We start from the raw sequence: 19,419 nt of genomic DNA, 5'->3' as shown, positions 1-19,419 counted from the left end.
TGTCGTGTTGCTCTTGTTGTTTACTAGAAGAAGGTTTTTCTTCTTGAACATAATAAATCAGCTGACGACCGAAGGTATTATATTCTGCGTAAACTTCATCATCGGTGGAGGATGATGCTTTTGAAGCAATCCTGAAAGAAGGTGGTGTTGGATCCTTTCTTCTAGGTGCTATGCAAGGTGTAGCAAAGTACACTAGGTTTTTAAGCCATCCGGTGATGTCAGGAAGGCCTAATGGTAATGGAGATTCCATATCCATTAAATAGAAAAACTCTGTCATAGAGCTAATTCTTGAAGCTTCTGTTGAACCTTTTTAATCAGATACCGTAGTAGAATTTCTCTACGGGTTAATCTCCACCATTCATTCAGATATGCTTGATAGGCTATATCGGTGTCATTTACTGGTGTGAGAGTTTCTCTGGCTTGCCAATTTTGGGCTTGTATTGACCGTACCAGACGAAGTTGATCTAGTAGTCTTGCTCTACTGATCATTTTTACAAAGCTAAAAGGTTTAGCTTTCTTTTGATTTTCTTGATCTTGCATCCAAGGTTGTAGATGCGATCAGAATATCTTTCCCAAAAATAGTAATACCATACCATTGCTGGGATTGTATTATCTTCTGGCTGAAGAGTATATCTTTGGAGTAAAGCGAGGTCAAGGCTTTCTCTTTTTAATTTTAAATGATCTAAAAGTTTCCTTTTATAGATCATTCTGGTGTCCAAGGTGTAAAAGGTGTTTTATACCGTGATGGACTTGGAGAACCTAGACGTTCTTTTGAACCTTGATGTTCTTTTAATGCTAAGACTTCTGTCAAAATTTCTTGCATTTTATCTTTGTTTAGATTATCTAAACTTTGTTTAAGTTCTGTTAACTCTTTGAAGAAAACAGGACTGTTTCCATGGTCAATCTTTTCTAGAATATTTTCTAGGATGTTTTGACACTTTATTATTTCTCTATGTTTATGTTCATCATAGAGGAAATCTATTTTTTGTTGGAGGTTTTCAACAGTTTTTTCTAACCTATTAAGCGTCTTACCATAAGACTCAAAGGTTTGAATGGAATTGGTGACAATGTCACTACTTCCTATAGGTGGACCTAAGGCTTTGTATGGATTATGTGCCATCATCTATGTGAAGAGGAACATAAGCATTGGGCCTTGGATTTCCTATTCCTTCGAAATGGGAACTATTTGAGGTTCTACTTATTGAGGTAGAGGGCCTGTCCTGTTCGATGGAAAAGCTGGGTCTAGTGTTTGCGATTACTAGTTTTCCTTCTATCTCCTTTATGGTTTTTTGAGAGAGAGGAAGGTGTCTGGGTGCCAAAGGTTGAACTACCCATTCTGTTGGCCTTGTTAACTCTCTTGGGTCGAGTTCTTCTATGGTCAAGTTTTCCGAATAACCAATGTTTTTGGCTAATTCTGTGAGTTTCTTTGAATCTTTAACTGGAACCTTTCCAGTGTTGATTCCTCGGGCTACTATGCATACAAGTATGCGTATAACTCTTCTTCCTGGTTGAATTCCATTTTTCGACCAGTTGTCTGTATAGATTTTTAGGGGCAAGGTATCTTGGATGTTCTTGTCTTCTAAATCTATTTGTAGATTGGGCCATGTTGTAAAGCATACTGGGCCTAATCCTAAATTTGCTCTAACTCTTCCTAGTAGGGCTTTTTCAAAATTATTCTTGACAGAGTTATCTACTATAGCTGCTATGAAGGATAAATTCTGATTGATTCTTATTAAGGGGTCTAATCCTATATGAACTAGTCCATAATGGACATATTTGAATCTTTTTAGCTTAGCTAAGTCAGATTCACTTAATAATTTGTAGCAGAAAGTACCGGTATCCTGTATTTCTACAGATAGTTCCTTCTGGAAGACGAAGGATTTCTTTTAGAATTCAATCCAATGTTTGTTGTAGACTTCAGTTATCCGAGGGATACTTATTGTCCACTTTTGTCCATCCTGCATGAGATTAGGATGTTCATCGTATTCTCCCTATGTTTCATGATGTATATGAACACTGTTTTGGAGAGAAGTACATTCTATTCCTATTTGTTCAGACATTTAGGAATTTTAGATGAGTTGAGGTCTCTTCTAATTTTTGGAATAGGAGTTCAAGCAATCGTTCCAATTGATACAAAGTGATGAAAGGAGAGATGTGTTGTATAACCAGTTCTCTCAATCCTTCATTTTGAGTTAAGGCGCAAATATCTCGTATAAGACGATCTCTATCTATTCCATGATGAGTTTTTACAGAAGATATTTTGCAAATTACTTCCTGTAACTCCTTTTTGGATGGTTTATTATTAACCATCTTTATTTTCGCTTCTCGGATTGGTGCTAAGATCCTAGAAGGATTTATTTCTTGATCCACATAGCTTTGTAGATCTGTAAGGAAACGTACTGTTTCTTTAGTATTTCCTGTTTTAAGTACCTCAAGATGGGCATTAATTCTTCTCTTGAGTTTCTGTACTTGTTCATTAACGTCACTTTCTATTCCTAAGCATAGGAAAGCAACGCTTTCTGGGGTGTATTTTTCCCAGCATCTTTTCATAAAGAAGCTGTGATGCATATCACCAACTAAATCCATTATATTATTTAATATTGGATTATTCTTGTCATGCCATCCATGTGGATAGCCTATTATTGGACAAACATTTGTGTGTCCAGTTTTCAACACGGTGTCGTAAGAAGGACCGTTGAGTTCCTTCTGACCTACCAGTTGGGGTCTTTGGTACATTAGTACATTTGTTCTTTACAAATGTTACTTGGGATGTGACCGGTGTGGGTCGTAATTGTTTGAGAGTATGTATACCTAAACGGAAAGAATCAAAGATAAGCTTTGACTTCTTTGACACATACAAAACCAAGTCTAATACTCGGCTCTAATACCATTTTTACACACATGTAGATAAGTAGTTTTTTTTCTTTTCCTTTTTAAGGGTATGTATTTTATGTTTTGTTTTAGAATATATTTTTTATATTTCTGCATGTTTGTAATATTGTGATTCTTACAGTAATTGTTTTTACTGTTCATGTTCCGCATTTATAAATATGATCTCCACAGTAGTTGTTAAAAAAAAAATTACTTATCTACATAACTCCCGAAGTTACCGACCGTGGCACCGGTTGGTTCCCTCTTTTCTACTCAGCCATTACGGCTGCTAAGCACATACCATGCTTGAGGAACTTGCCTGAGAAAGATCGCCGGAAATCGCCTTCTTCTTCGGATGCTAATGCTCATCTATTTTTGAGTTGCTCCAACTTTCGATGATCTCAACCTCTGGAGGAGCATCGTATTTATAGCTGAAGATTTTTCAGCGTTTTCACCTTTACCCTTGATTGAAAGGTGTGTGTTTAAAGACAAAGGGTAACTTTTGTCTTTTGGCATGTCTTTTTTGCCCTTGCATTATTACCTTTCGGCGCCGAAAGCAGGGGTAGAAATGTCTTTTTTGCTTGTGACATCATGATGATGATGTGCAGGAATCATTTTTCGCCATCTTTGTTGACTTGGTGTAGCCGTCATTGATGAATTTTGTAGCCGTCATTGCGGACTTTTGAGCCGCCTTTGCTGACTTTGTTTTCGTCGTGGCCTAGTCTGCTGACTTGGCTGCTGACTAGTCGGTTGACGTGGCTGCTGACTGCTCATTCGGACAGCTGCCTTTCTGTGCACAATTTACAGGTGTGCTCCTTTGGAAAAGTCTTCTGGGCCATCTGGCAGAAGCTTTCCTTTGATGTTTTGCTGAAGGGGATATTTCCTCCAAGAAGTTTCTACAGCGTAGCTTCGAGACTGGTCTGGACGGTTGCCGGAATCTCTTTATAGCTTTTCGAGATGATCGTTAGTGGGACGGAGGTCTTGTAGAAAAAGCTTCTCTTTTTCTGAATCAGTTGTTGTATGAGCTGTATCAGCTTCTTGAGCCCGTGGATACGTCTGGTTGGCCAGACTGCTTCTGGGCAAGGCTTGGCTTTTGGAACATGTCTGGGATCATATTCCATATTTGCGTCACCTTCTTTGATGCTTTCAATAGTCACGACAAAAATGCTTGGAAACATCTTTGTGTCAGTAACAATTTCAACAATACAGGAAATGAAATGAAGTCGAATTCCTTTACTCTTTGTTATGGAGATGAAACTTTTGCAAGCCTCCATAATTTCCTTTGGCATTTTCTCCAATACTGATAAATCGGTGGAGGGCAATACCATTTGTTTTATGAATCCATATGCATAAAGCATGGATGCATATTTTGAGTCTATTTCATGACTCAGCTTCACTTGATTCCAATTGTTGCTGGGCTCAGTGGTGAAGAAGGGAGTGTTCATTCCTTGTCCAATTTGTTCATTCCATCTCTGGAATTGAACAGTATGATCGGATTCGATCTTTGAACGAACGCTGTCCACCTTTTGAGGGCGTAGCGAGGGTTCCTCAGACATAATGTCCGGAAGTTTTAAAGGTTTAAATTTCTTTAAAAACTCAAACTCATTAAAACTAGTTTTATCTAGTTTATTTAGGCTTTTCAACCTTGTAAACTCAGACGGGGTAACCAATTTTGTCTTGAATGATTTCTCATTCCTAGACAAGTCCGTTTCCATCAGGGATGGATCCGTTAAGACTTCCTTTTCAGTTCTAGACTGACAGGTAGAAGTCCCTGATTCCGATTTCAACGAAATCGTTAAGGTTTCTTTTCCAGCTCTTGACTGGCAGGTAGAAATCCCTGATTCCCCTATCTTCAGAGAAGATTGGGTTATGATTTCCTTCTTGTGCCTGGCATGACCGGTAGAAATCCCGGGTCGACCTGTGTTTATCAAAACACTAAAGTCATCCGTCTGCTGATTAGTTGACGTTGTGGCTTCCTTTTCTCGCGATGGAGATCTGGTAGAAGTCCCGGAGGAGCTTGGCATTTCATGCCGTTGAGTGAGTTCTTTTAACTCTTCGGTTAATTCTTTAACCTTGAGTTGTAAGACTTCTCCACTTAACCCTTAACGGGCACAATTCTCTTGTATGTCTCCTCGTTCTGAAAGAACTAAAAGACTGTCGAATAGTGACTGTAGGGTTGAGAGCAATACCATGAGTGTGGCAATTGCTGCTGCTAGGTCCGTCAGGGTGCTGCTGAGGGGATCCATTTTACCTGTCTGTAACACAAGAAAATTCTCGAGTAAGAGTGTTAGGTAAATAGTTTTTATCTCCTTTAATGTGTTCGACAGTAAAAGAGAATTGAAAGTACCATTGCTGCCAACGGAGTAACCTACCGCGCGACAAAGTGAATCTTCTAAATTTCTTGTCATAAAACCGACAAAATTTTTACAGTCAGTTCTTACCAGAAATTCTTTGGGAGCGAGATAAATTTAAAACTTTTTTATCCCATTCTTTACTGCTAAAATTTCCTTTTCATAAGAATGATAGTTTGTTTCAGCAGATGAAAATGTTCCTGATGTATATTTTCATATTCTTTCAGAATCATTGATTTTGCATTTTAGCACTGCTGCCCAAGTGTGATCAGAGGCGTCAGTTTCTAAAATCAGATTTGCATCTGGATCGGGTAGAGTTAATACCGGGAGGTGTTTCATCATTTGTTTGATCCGGATTAATTCAAGACTATCAGTGGGTGTCCATTCCCATTTGACGTCTTTCTTTAGTTTCTTTTGAAGGGGTTTCCTAATTTTTGCTAAATTCTGTACGAATTGTTCAGCATATGTTAGGCATCCTAAGAAACGTTGAAGTTGTTTTTTATCTTCAATGTCATTCGAAAAAGCAGCTAGTTTTTCCAGAATATGATTTTGAAGAATGATTTCTCCTTTTGAGATGTTTAGACCTAAGAAATCTATCTTGGTTTTAAACAACTCTGATTTCTTTTGGTTGAGTGCTATCCCAGCGTTTTTTAAGGCATTTAAGACCTTCAGTAATTGCTCTTTATGTTGATCCTTGGTTTCTGAAAAGACTAGGATATCCTCAACATAAACTAAGCAAAATTTAAAGAATGGTTTGAGGATATCATCCATTCTTCTTTGAAATATGTTGGGTGCTTGTTTTAACCCAAAGGGCATTACAAGCCACTCATAATGTCCTGAAGGACAACTGAATGCAGTTAGGGGAATAGCTCTTTCGGTTAGACGTATTTGCCAAAACCCAGATTTGCAATCAAATTTAGAAAACCATTGTTTTCCTCTTATGGCAGCTATTAATCTTTCTTTGTTAGGAAGATAGTAGCCATCCATTTTTGTGGCTTCATTAACCTTTTTATAGTTAATGACCATTCGAGCTTTACCTCATTTTATCTCTGTGTGATTCCTTACCAGGAAAGCAGGAGATGTATGTGGAGAATGACTTGCGTGGATTAAACCTTGAGCCAGCAAATCATTTATCTGTGTTGAGAATTCTTCAACATCAGAAGGAGTATAAACCATAGGTTTTTCTCGGATTTCTTTTTCAGGATCAAGAAGTTCGAGGTCTGCATATGGTTTTTGTTTATGCCACCATTCTAAGGGTTTCTCAGAACAAGTGGATTCGAGAAGTTGCTGAACTTCAGATTCACAGGACTCAGCGAGGAGCAGAGGTTCTAAGGGAGGAATCTCATCACCACGCTTGAGGCATTTTTTGAAGACCTGATGGAGGACAACTCCATTGCCAGAAAAGGCATAGGCTTCAGTGGGTTTTACTGCGTAGACAAATACAGAAGTATTATCGATTTCACGTCGAGTGTGACATCGAAGTTTATAGTAGGCTGGTGTTTGCTCTACAGGGGCATGAAACATGAGCCATTATGGCCCAGGACTAAATCTGGTCCTGAATTTATGTGTGATCCTAAACTAATGAGTTTTGGAATCAGAAACTTTTCACCTCCAATGTCGAGATGAATGTTGCGGGCTTCGGCCGGAAAAGAGATTGTTTTTTCGGAGCCAACTGTTACTTGAAGTGGTATTTCAAGTGGTTTCCATAGATCCATGGGAAGTAGATTTTGTCTAGCTAGACAATATGAACTTCTTGTATCTACGAGAGCGTGTATATGGAATTTGATATATCCGGGTAGTTTAAGCATGACCGTGATATAAGAATTTCCAGATGCAACATGCTCTGCGTTTATGCGGATACTCATTCAGAGAAGGAGCTTGAAGAGTCTGACATGTTTTCTGAGTTTTCAGAGGAGGAAGACTCAGTTTTGAGATGAAGTTCATATACTTCATCTTCTGACTGGATGTCATCGTGATGGATAAGTTCCAATCCATTTTCTTCAGCTAGTAACATGTATGTACTGTACTGCCATTGTTGTTTATCATTTGGACAATCTCTGGCGAAATGTCCTTCTTTCTGGCATATCCAGCATTTGCATTTGCTTGGGGTTTTCCCCTTTGGGCAGTATGCATTTGACCATTTACTGGATGTGGTGGGGCCAGAATTTGTTCTTTTCCAAAAATCTTTTTTTAGGAGTATACCTTGTTGTAGAACTTTTTTGTATCCTAAATTTTTTCTGTTGAAATTTCTTAGGATATTTTCGTTGCTTATGGGAGGTGGTTTTGCAACCATAAGCTGCTACATTTTTATGCTGGTTTGAACAACATAATGTTTGTTTATTTGCCTTCCTACTTTTCTTTTGTAGTTTTTGGGCTTCACAAAGATTTGCCAACATGTCTTGTACAAATCTATGTTTTCTTCCTAAAGTATCAACGTTTAGGAAAATATCCATGGTTAAAGTACCAAGTTCTGGGTTGTTTTGCCAATACTTTGTAATGTAGTCTTTTTCTGGTACATGTGCAAATGGTTCTGGCAATTTTGCATAAAAGATAGACATAAGGTTTCTGATCTTCTTTTTGCAGTTTATAGAAGTAACTTGCAAACTCGCAGTAATACTTCTTATAAAAACAAATGTTATAGATTTGTAACTTGTTTAATTTCTGAAGAGTTTCTAAACGTTTTCTTTGTTTAGTACTCTCATTGTAGGCTTCTAGGGTTGGATGTATTCCTAGAAATTCCTTTGATATCTTAGCCACTAATCCTTTCAAGATATTGGCTATCGATATTGAGGTATTAGCTCGTTTTTGGTCTTCGGGAAGGTTGTCCCACCAAAGAGCTACATTACCCTGTAAAGCATGGGTAAAGAAATTAAATGCTGATTCTTGGTTCCAAGATTCATGCATATTTGCAGCATTGCTCATGCTTGTTTCCCAATCTTTAAGGACTTTTTCTCCATCCTTGGGGCAATCCAAGTTGAGGTAAAATCCAAAAGGGTTTATGCTATCTATGGTTTGGTGTCCCTTAGTAGCATTTGCAGGATCGACATTTGTGTATTTTGTCAAATACCTTTGTCCTCCCAGGGATATTTTGGAGTGGGAGAAACTTTCTCGTTCTTGCAGATGAACCGCAGTACGGTTTCAGAAGTTATCTTGAAAGCTATCTTCCATGTGGGTATCTCGTACCCTTGAAGTTTCTGCTTGAAAATGGTCGCTACCACGAAGCATTCGAAACCTTTTACCAAGATCATCTGCCTTTTCGTCTTTAGCAGAGTAGTATGTTTTCTTGGTATTTTCTTCTGCAACTTCATCAGATTCCCAGGCTTCTGGTTCACTGTCGTGTTGCTCTTGTTGTTTACTAGAAGAAGGTTTTTCTTCTTGAACATAATAAATCGGTTGACAACCGAAGGTATTATATTCTGCGTAAATTTCATCATCGGTGGAGGATGATGCTTTTGAAGCGATCCTAAAAGCAGGTGGTGCTGGATCCTTTCTTCTAGGTGCTATGCAAGGTGTTGCAAAGTACACTAGGATTTTAAGCCATCCGGTGATGTCAGGAAGGCCTAATGGTAATGGAGTTTCCATATCCATTAAATAGAAAAACTCATTCATTTTTACAAAGCTAGGAGGTTTAGCTTTTGTTTGATTTTGTCGATCTTGCATCAAAATCGATGGATGCGATTCGTATACCTTTCCCAATGGAAATTGTACATTTCCCTGGTGAAGATAGTATCATCTTCTGGTTGAAGCATGTTTCTTAGCAAGAGAGTGAAGGCTAGACCTTCTCTCTTTCGTTGCAAACGATCTAAAAGTTTTTGCCGATAGATCATCTATTTTCGGGATGCTGTCCAGGCTTGTTCAACATCGTCCTTTGGCGATCTTTCTCCGGCAAGTTCCTCAAGCACGGTATGTGCTTAACAGCCGTAATGGCTGAGTAGAAAAGAGGGAACCGACTGGTGCCACGGTCGGTAACTTCGGGAGTTATGTAGATAAGTAGTTTTTTTTCTTTTCCTTTTTAAGGGTATGGATTTTATGTTTTGTTTTAGACAATGTTTTTTATATTTCCGCATGTTTGTAATATTGTGATTCGTACAGTAATTGTTTTTACTGTTCATGTTCCGCATTTATAAATATGATCTCCGCAGTAGTTGTTGTCACTGTTCATGTTCTGCATCTATGTATTGATCTCCACAGTGTTTGTTTTTACTGTTCCAAAGTTACTATTCGAGAGTACTGTTCATTTTTACTATTCACGGTTACTATTCATGTTTACTGTTCACTCGTCAAAAAGAAATAGTATCGAAATAGTGCCAAATAGGACAGAAGCTAGAGACTTGGAATTATTCTGCTATGCTCCGAGGTAGAAAACGAAACGGAGCTGTGCTCTACCCTGTTGAAGCAGCCATGGAGCCGCAACGGTTAATAGGAACGGCTCGGGGCCCTCTGAAGACCGTGAGGACCGCATCGACGGAATTGCCCATGTGGTGGTAAGCTGGCAGGAATAGGGTCAAACCCCGAAGAAGCTCTAGGTAGCAACAGAAGTCATGTTGGGCCTACTAGATAGTTATGAACTAGACACAAACGAGTACATAACGGTGACATGTGGTAGGAAGCAGGAAAGTAGCCTAATGGTAAACTAATAGGACGGACGAAGTGTGACTATAGGAATAGTATTGTGTGAGTCATTATTGTTTTCCACTGCCTGTCCTTTCGAGACTGGCAGGTAACAGTCCCTAGGATTCTTGTTCCGCTGCCCTGTTTCCCTAGGTTGTCTTCCGCTGTGTGTAAAAATGGTATCAAAGCCAAGTATTAGACTTGGTTTTGTATGTGTCAAAGAAGTCAAAGCTTATCTTTGATTCTTTCCGTTTAGGTATACATACTCCCAAACAGTTATGACCCATACCGGTCACATCCCAAGTAACATTTGTAAAGAACAAATGTACTAATGTACCAAAGACCCCAACTGGTAGGTCAGAAGGAACTCAACGGTCCTTCTTACGACACCGTGTTGAAAACTGGACACACAAATGTTTGTCCAATAATAGGCTATCCACATGGATGGCATGACAAGAATAATCCAATATTAAATAATATATTGGATTTAGTTGGTGATATGCATCACAGCTTCTTTATGAAAAGATGCTGGGAAAAATACACCCCAGAAAGCGTTGCTTTCCAATGCTTAGGAATAGAAAGTGACGTTAATGAAAAAGTACAGAAACTCAAGAGAAGAATTAATGCCCATCTTGAGGTACTTAAAACAGGAAATACTGAAGAAACAATACGTTTCTTTACAGATCTACAAAGCTACGTGGATCAAGAAATAAATCCTTCTAGGATCTTAGCACCAATCCGAGAAGCGAAAAATAAAGATGGTTAATAATAAACCATCCAAAAAGGAGTTATAGGAAGTAATTTGCAAAATATCTTCTATAAAAACTCATCATGGAACATATAGAGATCGTCTTATACGAGATATCTGCGCCTTAACTCAAAATGAAGAATTGAGAGAACTGGTTATACAACACATCTCTCCTTTCATCACTTTGTATCAGTTGGAACGATTGCTTGAACTCCTGTTCCAAAAATTAGAAGAGACCTCAACTCATCTAAAATTCCTAAATGTCTGAACAAATAGGAATAGAATGTACTTCTCTCCAAAACAGTGTTCATATACATCATGAAACACAGGGAGAATACGATGAACATCCTAATCTCATGCAGGATGGACAAAAGTGGACAATAAGTATCCCTTGGATAACTGAAATCTACATCAAAGATTGGATTGAATTCCAAAAGAAATCCTTCGTCTTCCAGAAGGAACTATCTGTAGAAATACAGGATACCGACTCAGGTACTTTCTGCTACAGATTATTAAGTGAATCTGACTTAGCTAAGCTAAAAAGATTCAAATATATCCATTATGGACTAGTTCGTATAGGATTAGACCCCTTAATACGTATCAATCAGAATTTACCCTTCATAGCAGCTATAGTAGATAACTCTATGAAGAATAATTTTGAAAAAGCCCTACTCGGAGGAGTTAGAGCAAATTTAGGATTAGGCACAGTATCCTTTACAACATGGCCCAATCTACAAATAGATTTAGAAGACAAGGACATCCAAGATACCTTGTCCCTAAAAATCTATACAGACAACTGGTTGAAAAATGGAATTCAACCAGGAAGAAGAGTTATGCGCATACTTGTATGCATAGTAGCCCGAGGAATCAACACTGGAAAGGTTCCAGTTAAAGATTCAAAGAAACTCACAGAATTAGCCAAAAACATTGGTTATTCGGAAAACTTGATCATAGAAGAACTCGACCCATGAGAGTTAACATGGCCAAAAGAATGGGTAGTTCAACCTTTGGCACCCAGACACCTTCCTCTCTCTCGAAAAACCATAAAGGAGATAGAAGGAAAACTAGTAATCGCAAACACTAGACCCAGCTTTTTCATCGAACAGGACAGGCCCTCTACCTCAATAAGTAGAACCTCAAATAGTTCCCGTTTCGAAGGAATAGGAAATCCAAGGCCCAATGCTTATGTTCCTCTTCACATAGATGATGGCACATAATCCATACAAAGCCTTAGGTTCACCTATAGGAAGTAGTGACATTGTCACCAATTCCATTCAAACCTTAGAGTCTTATGGGAAGACCCTTAATAGGTTAGAAAAAACTGTTGAAAACCTCCAACAGAAAATAGATTTCCTCTATGATGAACATACAGAAATAATAAAGTGTCAAAACATCCAAGAAAATATTCAAGAAAAGATTGACCATGGAAATAGTCCTGTTTTCTTCAAAGAGTTAACAGAACTTAAACAAAGTTTAGATAATCTAAACAAAGATAAAATGCAAGAAATTTTGATAGAAGTCTTAGCATTAAAAGAACATCAAGGTTCAAAAGAACGTCTAGGTTCTCCAAGTCCATCACGGTATAAAACACCTTTTACACCTTGGACACCAGAATGATCTATAAAAGGAAACTTTTAGATCGTTTAAAATTAAAAAGAGAAAGCCTTGACCTCGCTTTACTCCAAAGAAATACTCTTCAGCCAGAAGATAATACAATCCCAGCAATGGTATGGTATTACTATTTTTGGGAATGATATTTTGATCGCATCTACAACCTTAGATGCAAGAACAAGAAAATCAAAAGAAAGCTAAACCTTTTAGCTTTGTAAAATGATCAGTAGAGCAAGACTACTAGATCAACTTCGTCTGGTATGGTCAATACAAGCCCAAAATTGGCAAGCCAGAGAAACTTTCACACCAGTAATTGACACCGATATAGCCTATCAGGCATGTCTGAATGAATGGTGGAGATTAACCTGTAGAGAAATTCTACTACGGTATCTGATTAAAAAGGTTCAACAGAAGCTTCAAGAATTAGCTCTATGACAGAGTTTTTCTATTTAATGGATATGGAATCTCCATTACCATTAGGCCTTCCAGACACCATCGGATGGCTTAAAAACCTAGTGTACTTTGCCACACCTTGCATAGCACCTAGAAGAAAGGATCCAACACCACCTGCTTTCAGGATCGCTTCAAAAGCATCATCCTCCACCGATGATGAAGTTTACGCAGAATATAATACCTTCGGTCGTCAACCGATTTATTATGTTCAAGAAGAAAAACCTTCTTCTAGTAAACAACAAGTGCAACACCACAATGAACCAGAAGCTTGGGAATCTGATGAAGTTGCAGAAGAAAATACCAAGAAAATAGACTACTCTGCTAAAGACAAAAAGGAAGATGATCTTGGTAAAAGGTTTCAAAAGCTTCGTGGTAGCAACCATTTTGAAGCAGAAACTTCAAGGGTACGAGATACCCACATGGAAGATAGCTTTCAAGACAACTTTTGAAACCGTACTGCGGTTCATCCGCAAGAACGAGAAAGTTTCTCCCAGTCCAAAATATCCTTGGGAGGACAAAGGTATTCGAGAAAATACACAAATGTCGATCCTTCAAATGCTACTAAGGGACACCAAACCATAGATAGCATAAACCCTTTTGGATTTTACCTCAACTTGGATTGCACCAAGGATGGAGAAAAAGTCCTTAAAGATTGGGAAACAAGCATGAGCAATGCTGAAAATATGCATGAATCTTGGAACCAAGAATCAGCATTTAATTTCTTTACCCATGCTTTACAGGGTAATGTAGCTCTTTGGTGGGACAACCTTCCCGAAGACTAAAAACGAGCTAATACCTCAATATCGATAGCCAATATCTTGAAAGGATTAGTGGCTAAGATATCAAAGGAATTTCGAGGAATACATCCAACCCTAGAAGCCTACAATGAGAGTACTAAACAAAGAAAACGTTTAGAAACTCTTCAGAAATTAAACAAGTTACAAATCTGTAACATTTGTTTTTATGAGAAGTATTACTGCGAGTTTGCAAGTAATTTCTATAAACTGCAAAAAGAAGATCAGAAACCTTATCTGTCTATCTTTTATGCAAAATTGCCAGAACCATTTGCACATGTAGCAGAAAAAGACTACATTACAAAGTATTGGCAAAACAACCCAGAACTTGGTACTTTAACCATGGATATTTTCCTAAACATTGATACTTTAGGAAGAAGACATAGATTTGTGAAGACATGTTGGCAAATCTTTGTGAAGCCCAAAAACTGCAAAAGAAAAGTAGCAAGGCAAATAAACAAACATTATGTTGTTCAAACCAGAACAAAAATGTAGGAGCTTATGGTTGCAAAACCACCTCCAATAAGCAACGAAAATATCCTAAGAAATTTCAACAGAAAAAATTTACGAAACAAAAAAGTTCTACAACAAGTTGGGATAAGTTAGAAGAGATACTTTCGGAAAAGAACAAATTCTGGCCCCACCACATCCCTAAACCCTAAACCCATATCCACCACACTTGAAACATGTTGGGATAAGTTAGAAGTCACTTTCCTATAAAATTCCACCAAGCTTATTATTAGGGGTTGTACAAGTGGAATTTCCCAAACATGGATAACAAAACCTTGAGTTCATTTTTAGAGCGTGAAATAATTTTCAATTTTTTTTTTGTATACACGAACTCTAAAATTTTCATTTTGTTATGCCTTATATCTTTTTTGTTTTTGAGAAAAATGGGAGAGTGAAAACTCAAGTTTGGATCTGAAAACAAATTAACATCCAAAATGGAAATACACAAATGCTGAGAGAGATAGTTCCAAAAAGTATCAGTGATTTTTAAGGATAGGCAAAAGGGGGGTTGTTTGGCTCTAGTAAATATCCAACAGCTTGAGAATTTGATTTTTTCTACTCCTTGAAATTTTTGGATCATTAGGTCCACTTGCATCCTCAACATGTTTCTGGCATGCATATCCACCACACTTAAAGCATGTTAGGATCAGTTAGAAGTCCCTTTCCTATAAAATTCCACCAAGCTTATTATTAGGGGTTGTACTAGTGGAATTTCTCAAACATGGATAACAAAACCTTGGAGCTCATTTTTAGTGCGTGAAATAATTTTCAAATTTTTTTTTTGCATAAATGAACTCTAAAATTTTCATTTTGTTATGCCTTATATCTTTTTTGTTTACGAGAAAAATAGGAGAGTAAAAACTGATGTTTGGATCTGAAAACAAATTTGAACATCCAAAATGGAAATGCACAAATGCTGAGAGAGATAGTTCCAACAAGTATCAGTGATTTTTAAGGATAGGCAAAAAGAGGGTTGTTTGGCTCTGTTAAATATCCAACCACTTGATAATTTGATTTTTTCTACTCCTTGAAACATTTGGATCATTAGGTCCACTTCCATCCTCAACATGTTTCTGGCATGCATATCCACCACACTTAAAGCATGTTTGGATCAGCTAGAAGTCCCTTTCCTATAAAATTCCACCAACCTTATTATTAGGGGTTGTACTAGTGGAATTTCCCTTAAATGGATAACAAAACCTTGGAGTTCATTTTTAGGGCGTTAAATAATTTTCAAATTCTTTTTGCATACATGATCTCAAAAATACTCATTTTGTTATGCCTTATATCTTTTTTGTTTTCAAAAAAAATGGGAGAGTGAAAACTCATGTTTGGATCTGAAAAAAAATTTGACCATCCAAAATAGAAATGCACAAATGCTGAGAGACATAGTTCCAAAAAGTATCAGTGATTTTTAAGGATAGGCAAAAAGTGGGTTGTTTGGCTTCGGTAAATATCCAACCACTTGAGAATTTGATTTTTTCTACTCCTTGAAATTTTTGGATCTTTAGGTCCACTTGCATCCTCAACATGTTCCTGGCATGCATATCCACCACACTTGAAGCATGTTGGGATCACTTAGAAGTCCCTTTCCTATAAAATTCCACCAAGCTTATTATTAGGGGTTGTACTAGTGGAATTTCCCTAACATGGATAGAAAAACCTTGGAGTTCATTTTTAGGGCGTGAAATAATTTTCAAATTCTTTTTGCATACATGATCTCTAAAATTTTCATTTTGTTATGCCTTATATCTTTTTTTTACGAGAAAAATGGGAGGGTGAAAACTCAAGTTTGGATTTGAAAACAAATTTGAACATCCAAAATGGAAATGCACAAATACTGAGAGAGATAGTTCCAAAACGTATCTGTGATTTTTAAGGATAGGTAAAAAGTGGGTTGTTTGGCTCTGGTAAATATCCAACCTCTTGAGAATTTGATTTTTTCTACTCGTTGAAATTTTTGGATCATTAGGTCCCCTTACGTCCACAACATGTTTCTAGCATGCTTAAAGCATGTCAAGATCAGTTAGAAGTCCCTTTTCTATAAAATTCCACCAAGCTTATTATTAAGGGTTGTACTAGTGGAATTTCCCAAACATGGATAACAAAACCTTGGAGTTCATTTTTAGTGCGTGAAGTAATTTTCAAAATTTTTTTACATACATGAACTCTAAAATTTTCATTTTGTTATGCCTTTATCTTTTTTGTTTACGAGAAAAATGGGAGAGTGAAAGTCAAGTTTGGATCTGAAAACAACTTTGAACATCCAAAATGGAAATGCACTAATCCTGAGAGAGATAGTTACAAAAAGTATCAGTGATTTTTAAGGATAGGCAAAAAGTGGGTAGTTTGGCTCAGGTAAATATCAAACCACTTGAGAATTTGATTTTTTCTACTCTTTGAAATTTTTGGATCATTAGGTCCACTTGCATCCTCAACATGTTTCTGGCATGCATATCCACCACACTTAAAGCATGTTAGGATCAATTACAAGTCCCTTTACTATAAAATTCCACCAAGCTTATTATTAGGGGTTGTACTAGTGGAATTTCCCAAACAAGGATAACAAAACCTTGGAGTACATTTTTAGTGCGTGAAATAATTGTCAAATTGTTTTTGGCATAAATGAACTCTAAAATTTTCATTTTGTTATGCCTTATATCTTTTTTGTTTACGAGAAAAATAGGAGAGTGAAAACTGAAGTTTGGATCTTAAAACAAATTTGAACATCCAAAATGGAAATGCACAAATGCTGAGAGAGATAGTTCCAAAAAGTATCTATGATTTTTAAGGATAGGTAAAAAGTAGGTTGTTTGGCTTTGGTAAATATCCAACCACTTGAGAATTTGATTTTTTCTACTCCTTGAAATTTTTGGATCTTTAGGTCCACTTGCATCCTCAACATGTTCCTGGCATGCATATCCACCACACTTAAAGCATGTTTGGATCAGTTAGAAGTCCCTTTCCTATAAAATTCTACCAAGCTTATTATTAGGGGTTGTACTAGTGGAATTTCCCTAACATGGATAACAAAACCTTGGAGTTCATTTTTAGGGCGTGGAATAATTTTCAAATTCTTTTTGCATACATGATCTCAAAAATACTCATTTTGTTATGCCTTATATCTTTTTTGTTTTCGAGTAAAATGGGAGAGTGAAAACTCAAGTTTGGATTTGAAAAAAAAAATTGACCATTCAAAATAGAAATGCACAAATGCTGAGAGACATAGTTCCAAAAAGTATCTGTGATTTTTAAGGATAGGCAAAAAGTGGGTTGTTTGGCTTTGGTAAATATCCAACCACTTGAGAATTTGTTTTTTTCTACTCCTTGAAATTTTTGGATCTTTAGGTCCGCTTGCATCCTCAACATGTTCCTGGCATGCATATCCACCACACTTGAAGCATGTTGGGATCACTTAGAAGTCCCTTTCCTATAAAATTCCACCAAGCTTATTATTAGGGGTTGTACTAGTGGAATTTCCCTAACATGGATAGAAAAACCTTGGAGTTCATTTTTAGGGCATGAAATAATTTTCAAATTCTTTTTGCATACATGATCTCTAAAATTTTCATTTTGTTATGCCTTATATCTTTTTTTTTACGAGAAAAATGGGAGAGTGAAAACTCAAGTTTGGATTTGAAAACAAATTTGAACATCCAAAATGGAAATGCAGAAATACTGAGAGAGATAGTTCCAAAAAGTATCTGTGATTTTTAAGGATAGGTAAAAAGTGGGTTGTTTGGTTCTGGTAAATATCCAACCACTTGAGAATTTGATTTTTTCTACTCGTTGAAATTTTTGGATCATTAGGATGCCATGAGCTAAAAAACTGGAGTTCATTAACAGGATGCTGTTGAGGGATTGGATGAACATAGCGGATCATTCCCCAAGAAGAAAGACAGCAAAAATCTGTTGAGGTTGGGATCCTGATGCCTGCTGCTTGGCAACACCAGCCTTGCTGAGTAGTTCTACACCTAGCTGCGTACTAGAGACGCCCGGTTGTGTATGAGAGAAGGGCAAAGAGGTCACCAATCCGGGAGGAGAGACTAATCCTGGGTGAACGGCGGTGCTTAGACCGATCAAATAGTCAGCTGGCCAGCCGTTAGGAGATGCTAACGGTCACGAAATAAAGTGTGAAATTGGTTTACTCAAGTTGTCCCTAATAAGAACAGATTAAAGGGAAAGAGCTCTCCTTTTATTAAACGGGATATAAGCCTGAAAAACCTAAGCGCTATATAAAAAGATGTACCTATTCAATGGTTTGTTTACCGTACTAGCTAGTCACAACTAGCCGCCTCCAAGGGAACGAGCCCTTTACTAATTGATCAAAGCGGGTGAGGGTTTCACTCCTGATACGAGGGTGTGCCTTCTGTTAACATCTATTCCCACACTTTTGCTATGAGTGACCAAACCGATCAGGGTACGAAATGGTACTATGTAAACCAGGGCCTGGGGCGACCGCTTGAGCTGCACCTGAAAGGGGCCCTTTAAACTTTAGGCACAAGTCTGATACGAAAAATAAGTCCCCTAACATCCACAACATGTTTCTAGCATGCTTAAAGCATGTCAAGATCAGTTAGAAGTCGTTTTTCTATAAAATTCCACCAAGCTTATTATTAAGGGTTGTACTAGTGGAATTTCCCAAACATGGATAACAAAACCTTGGAGTTCATTTTTAGTGCGTGAGGTAATTTTCACAATTTTTTTACATACATGAACTCTAAAATTTTCATTTTGTTATGCCTTATATCTTTTTTGTTTACGAGAAAAATGGGAGAGTTAAACTCAAGTTTGGATCTGAAAACAACTTTGAACATCCAAAATGGAAATGCACTAATGCTGAGAGAGATAGTTACAAAAAGTATCAGTGATTTTTAAGGATAGGCAAAAAGTGGGTAGTTTGGCTCAGGTAAATATCAAACCACTTGAGAATTTGATTCTTTCTACTCCTTGAAATTTTTGGATCTTTAGGTCCACTTGCATCCTCAACATGTTCCTTGCATGCATATCCACCACACTTGAAGCATGTAGGGATCAATTAGAAGTCCCTTTCCTATAAAATTCCACCAAGCTTATTATTAGGGGTTGTACTAGTGGAATTTCCCTAACATGGATAGCAAAACCTTGGAGTTCACTTTTAGGGCGTGAAATAACTTTCAAATTCTTTTTGCAAACATGATCTCTAAAATTTTCATTTTGTTATGCCTTATATCTTTTTTTTACGAGAAAATGGGAGAGTGAAAACTCAAGTTTGGATTTGAAAACAAATTTGAACATCCAAAATGGAAATGCACAAATACTGAGAGAGATAGTTCCAAAAAGTATCTGTGATTTTTAAGGACAGGTAAAAAGTGGGTTGTTTTGCTCTGGTAAATATCCAACCACTTGAGAATTTGATTTTTTCTACTCGTTGAAATTTTTGGATCATTAGGTCCTCTTAAATCCACAACATGTTTCTAGCATGCTTAAA

Source organism: Aristolochia californica, unplaced genomic scaffold (assembly GCF_029961685.1).
Source record: "Aristolochia californica isolate CCGP_79_NKW_82.1479 unplaced genomic scaffold, dmAriCali1.0.hap1 SCAF_2, whole genome shotgun sequence".
In the NCBI taxonomy this organism is placed as follows: Eukaryota; Viridiplantae; Streptophyta; class Magnoliopsida; order Piperales; family Aristolochiaceae; genus Aristolochia; species Aristolochia californica.
The sequence above is the reverse complement of the archived record's forward strand: the minus strand, read 5'-3'. Positions refer to the sequence as shown.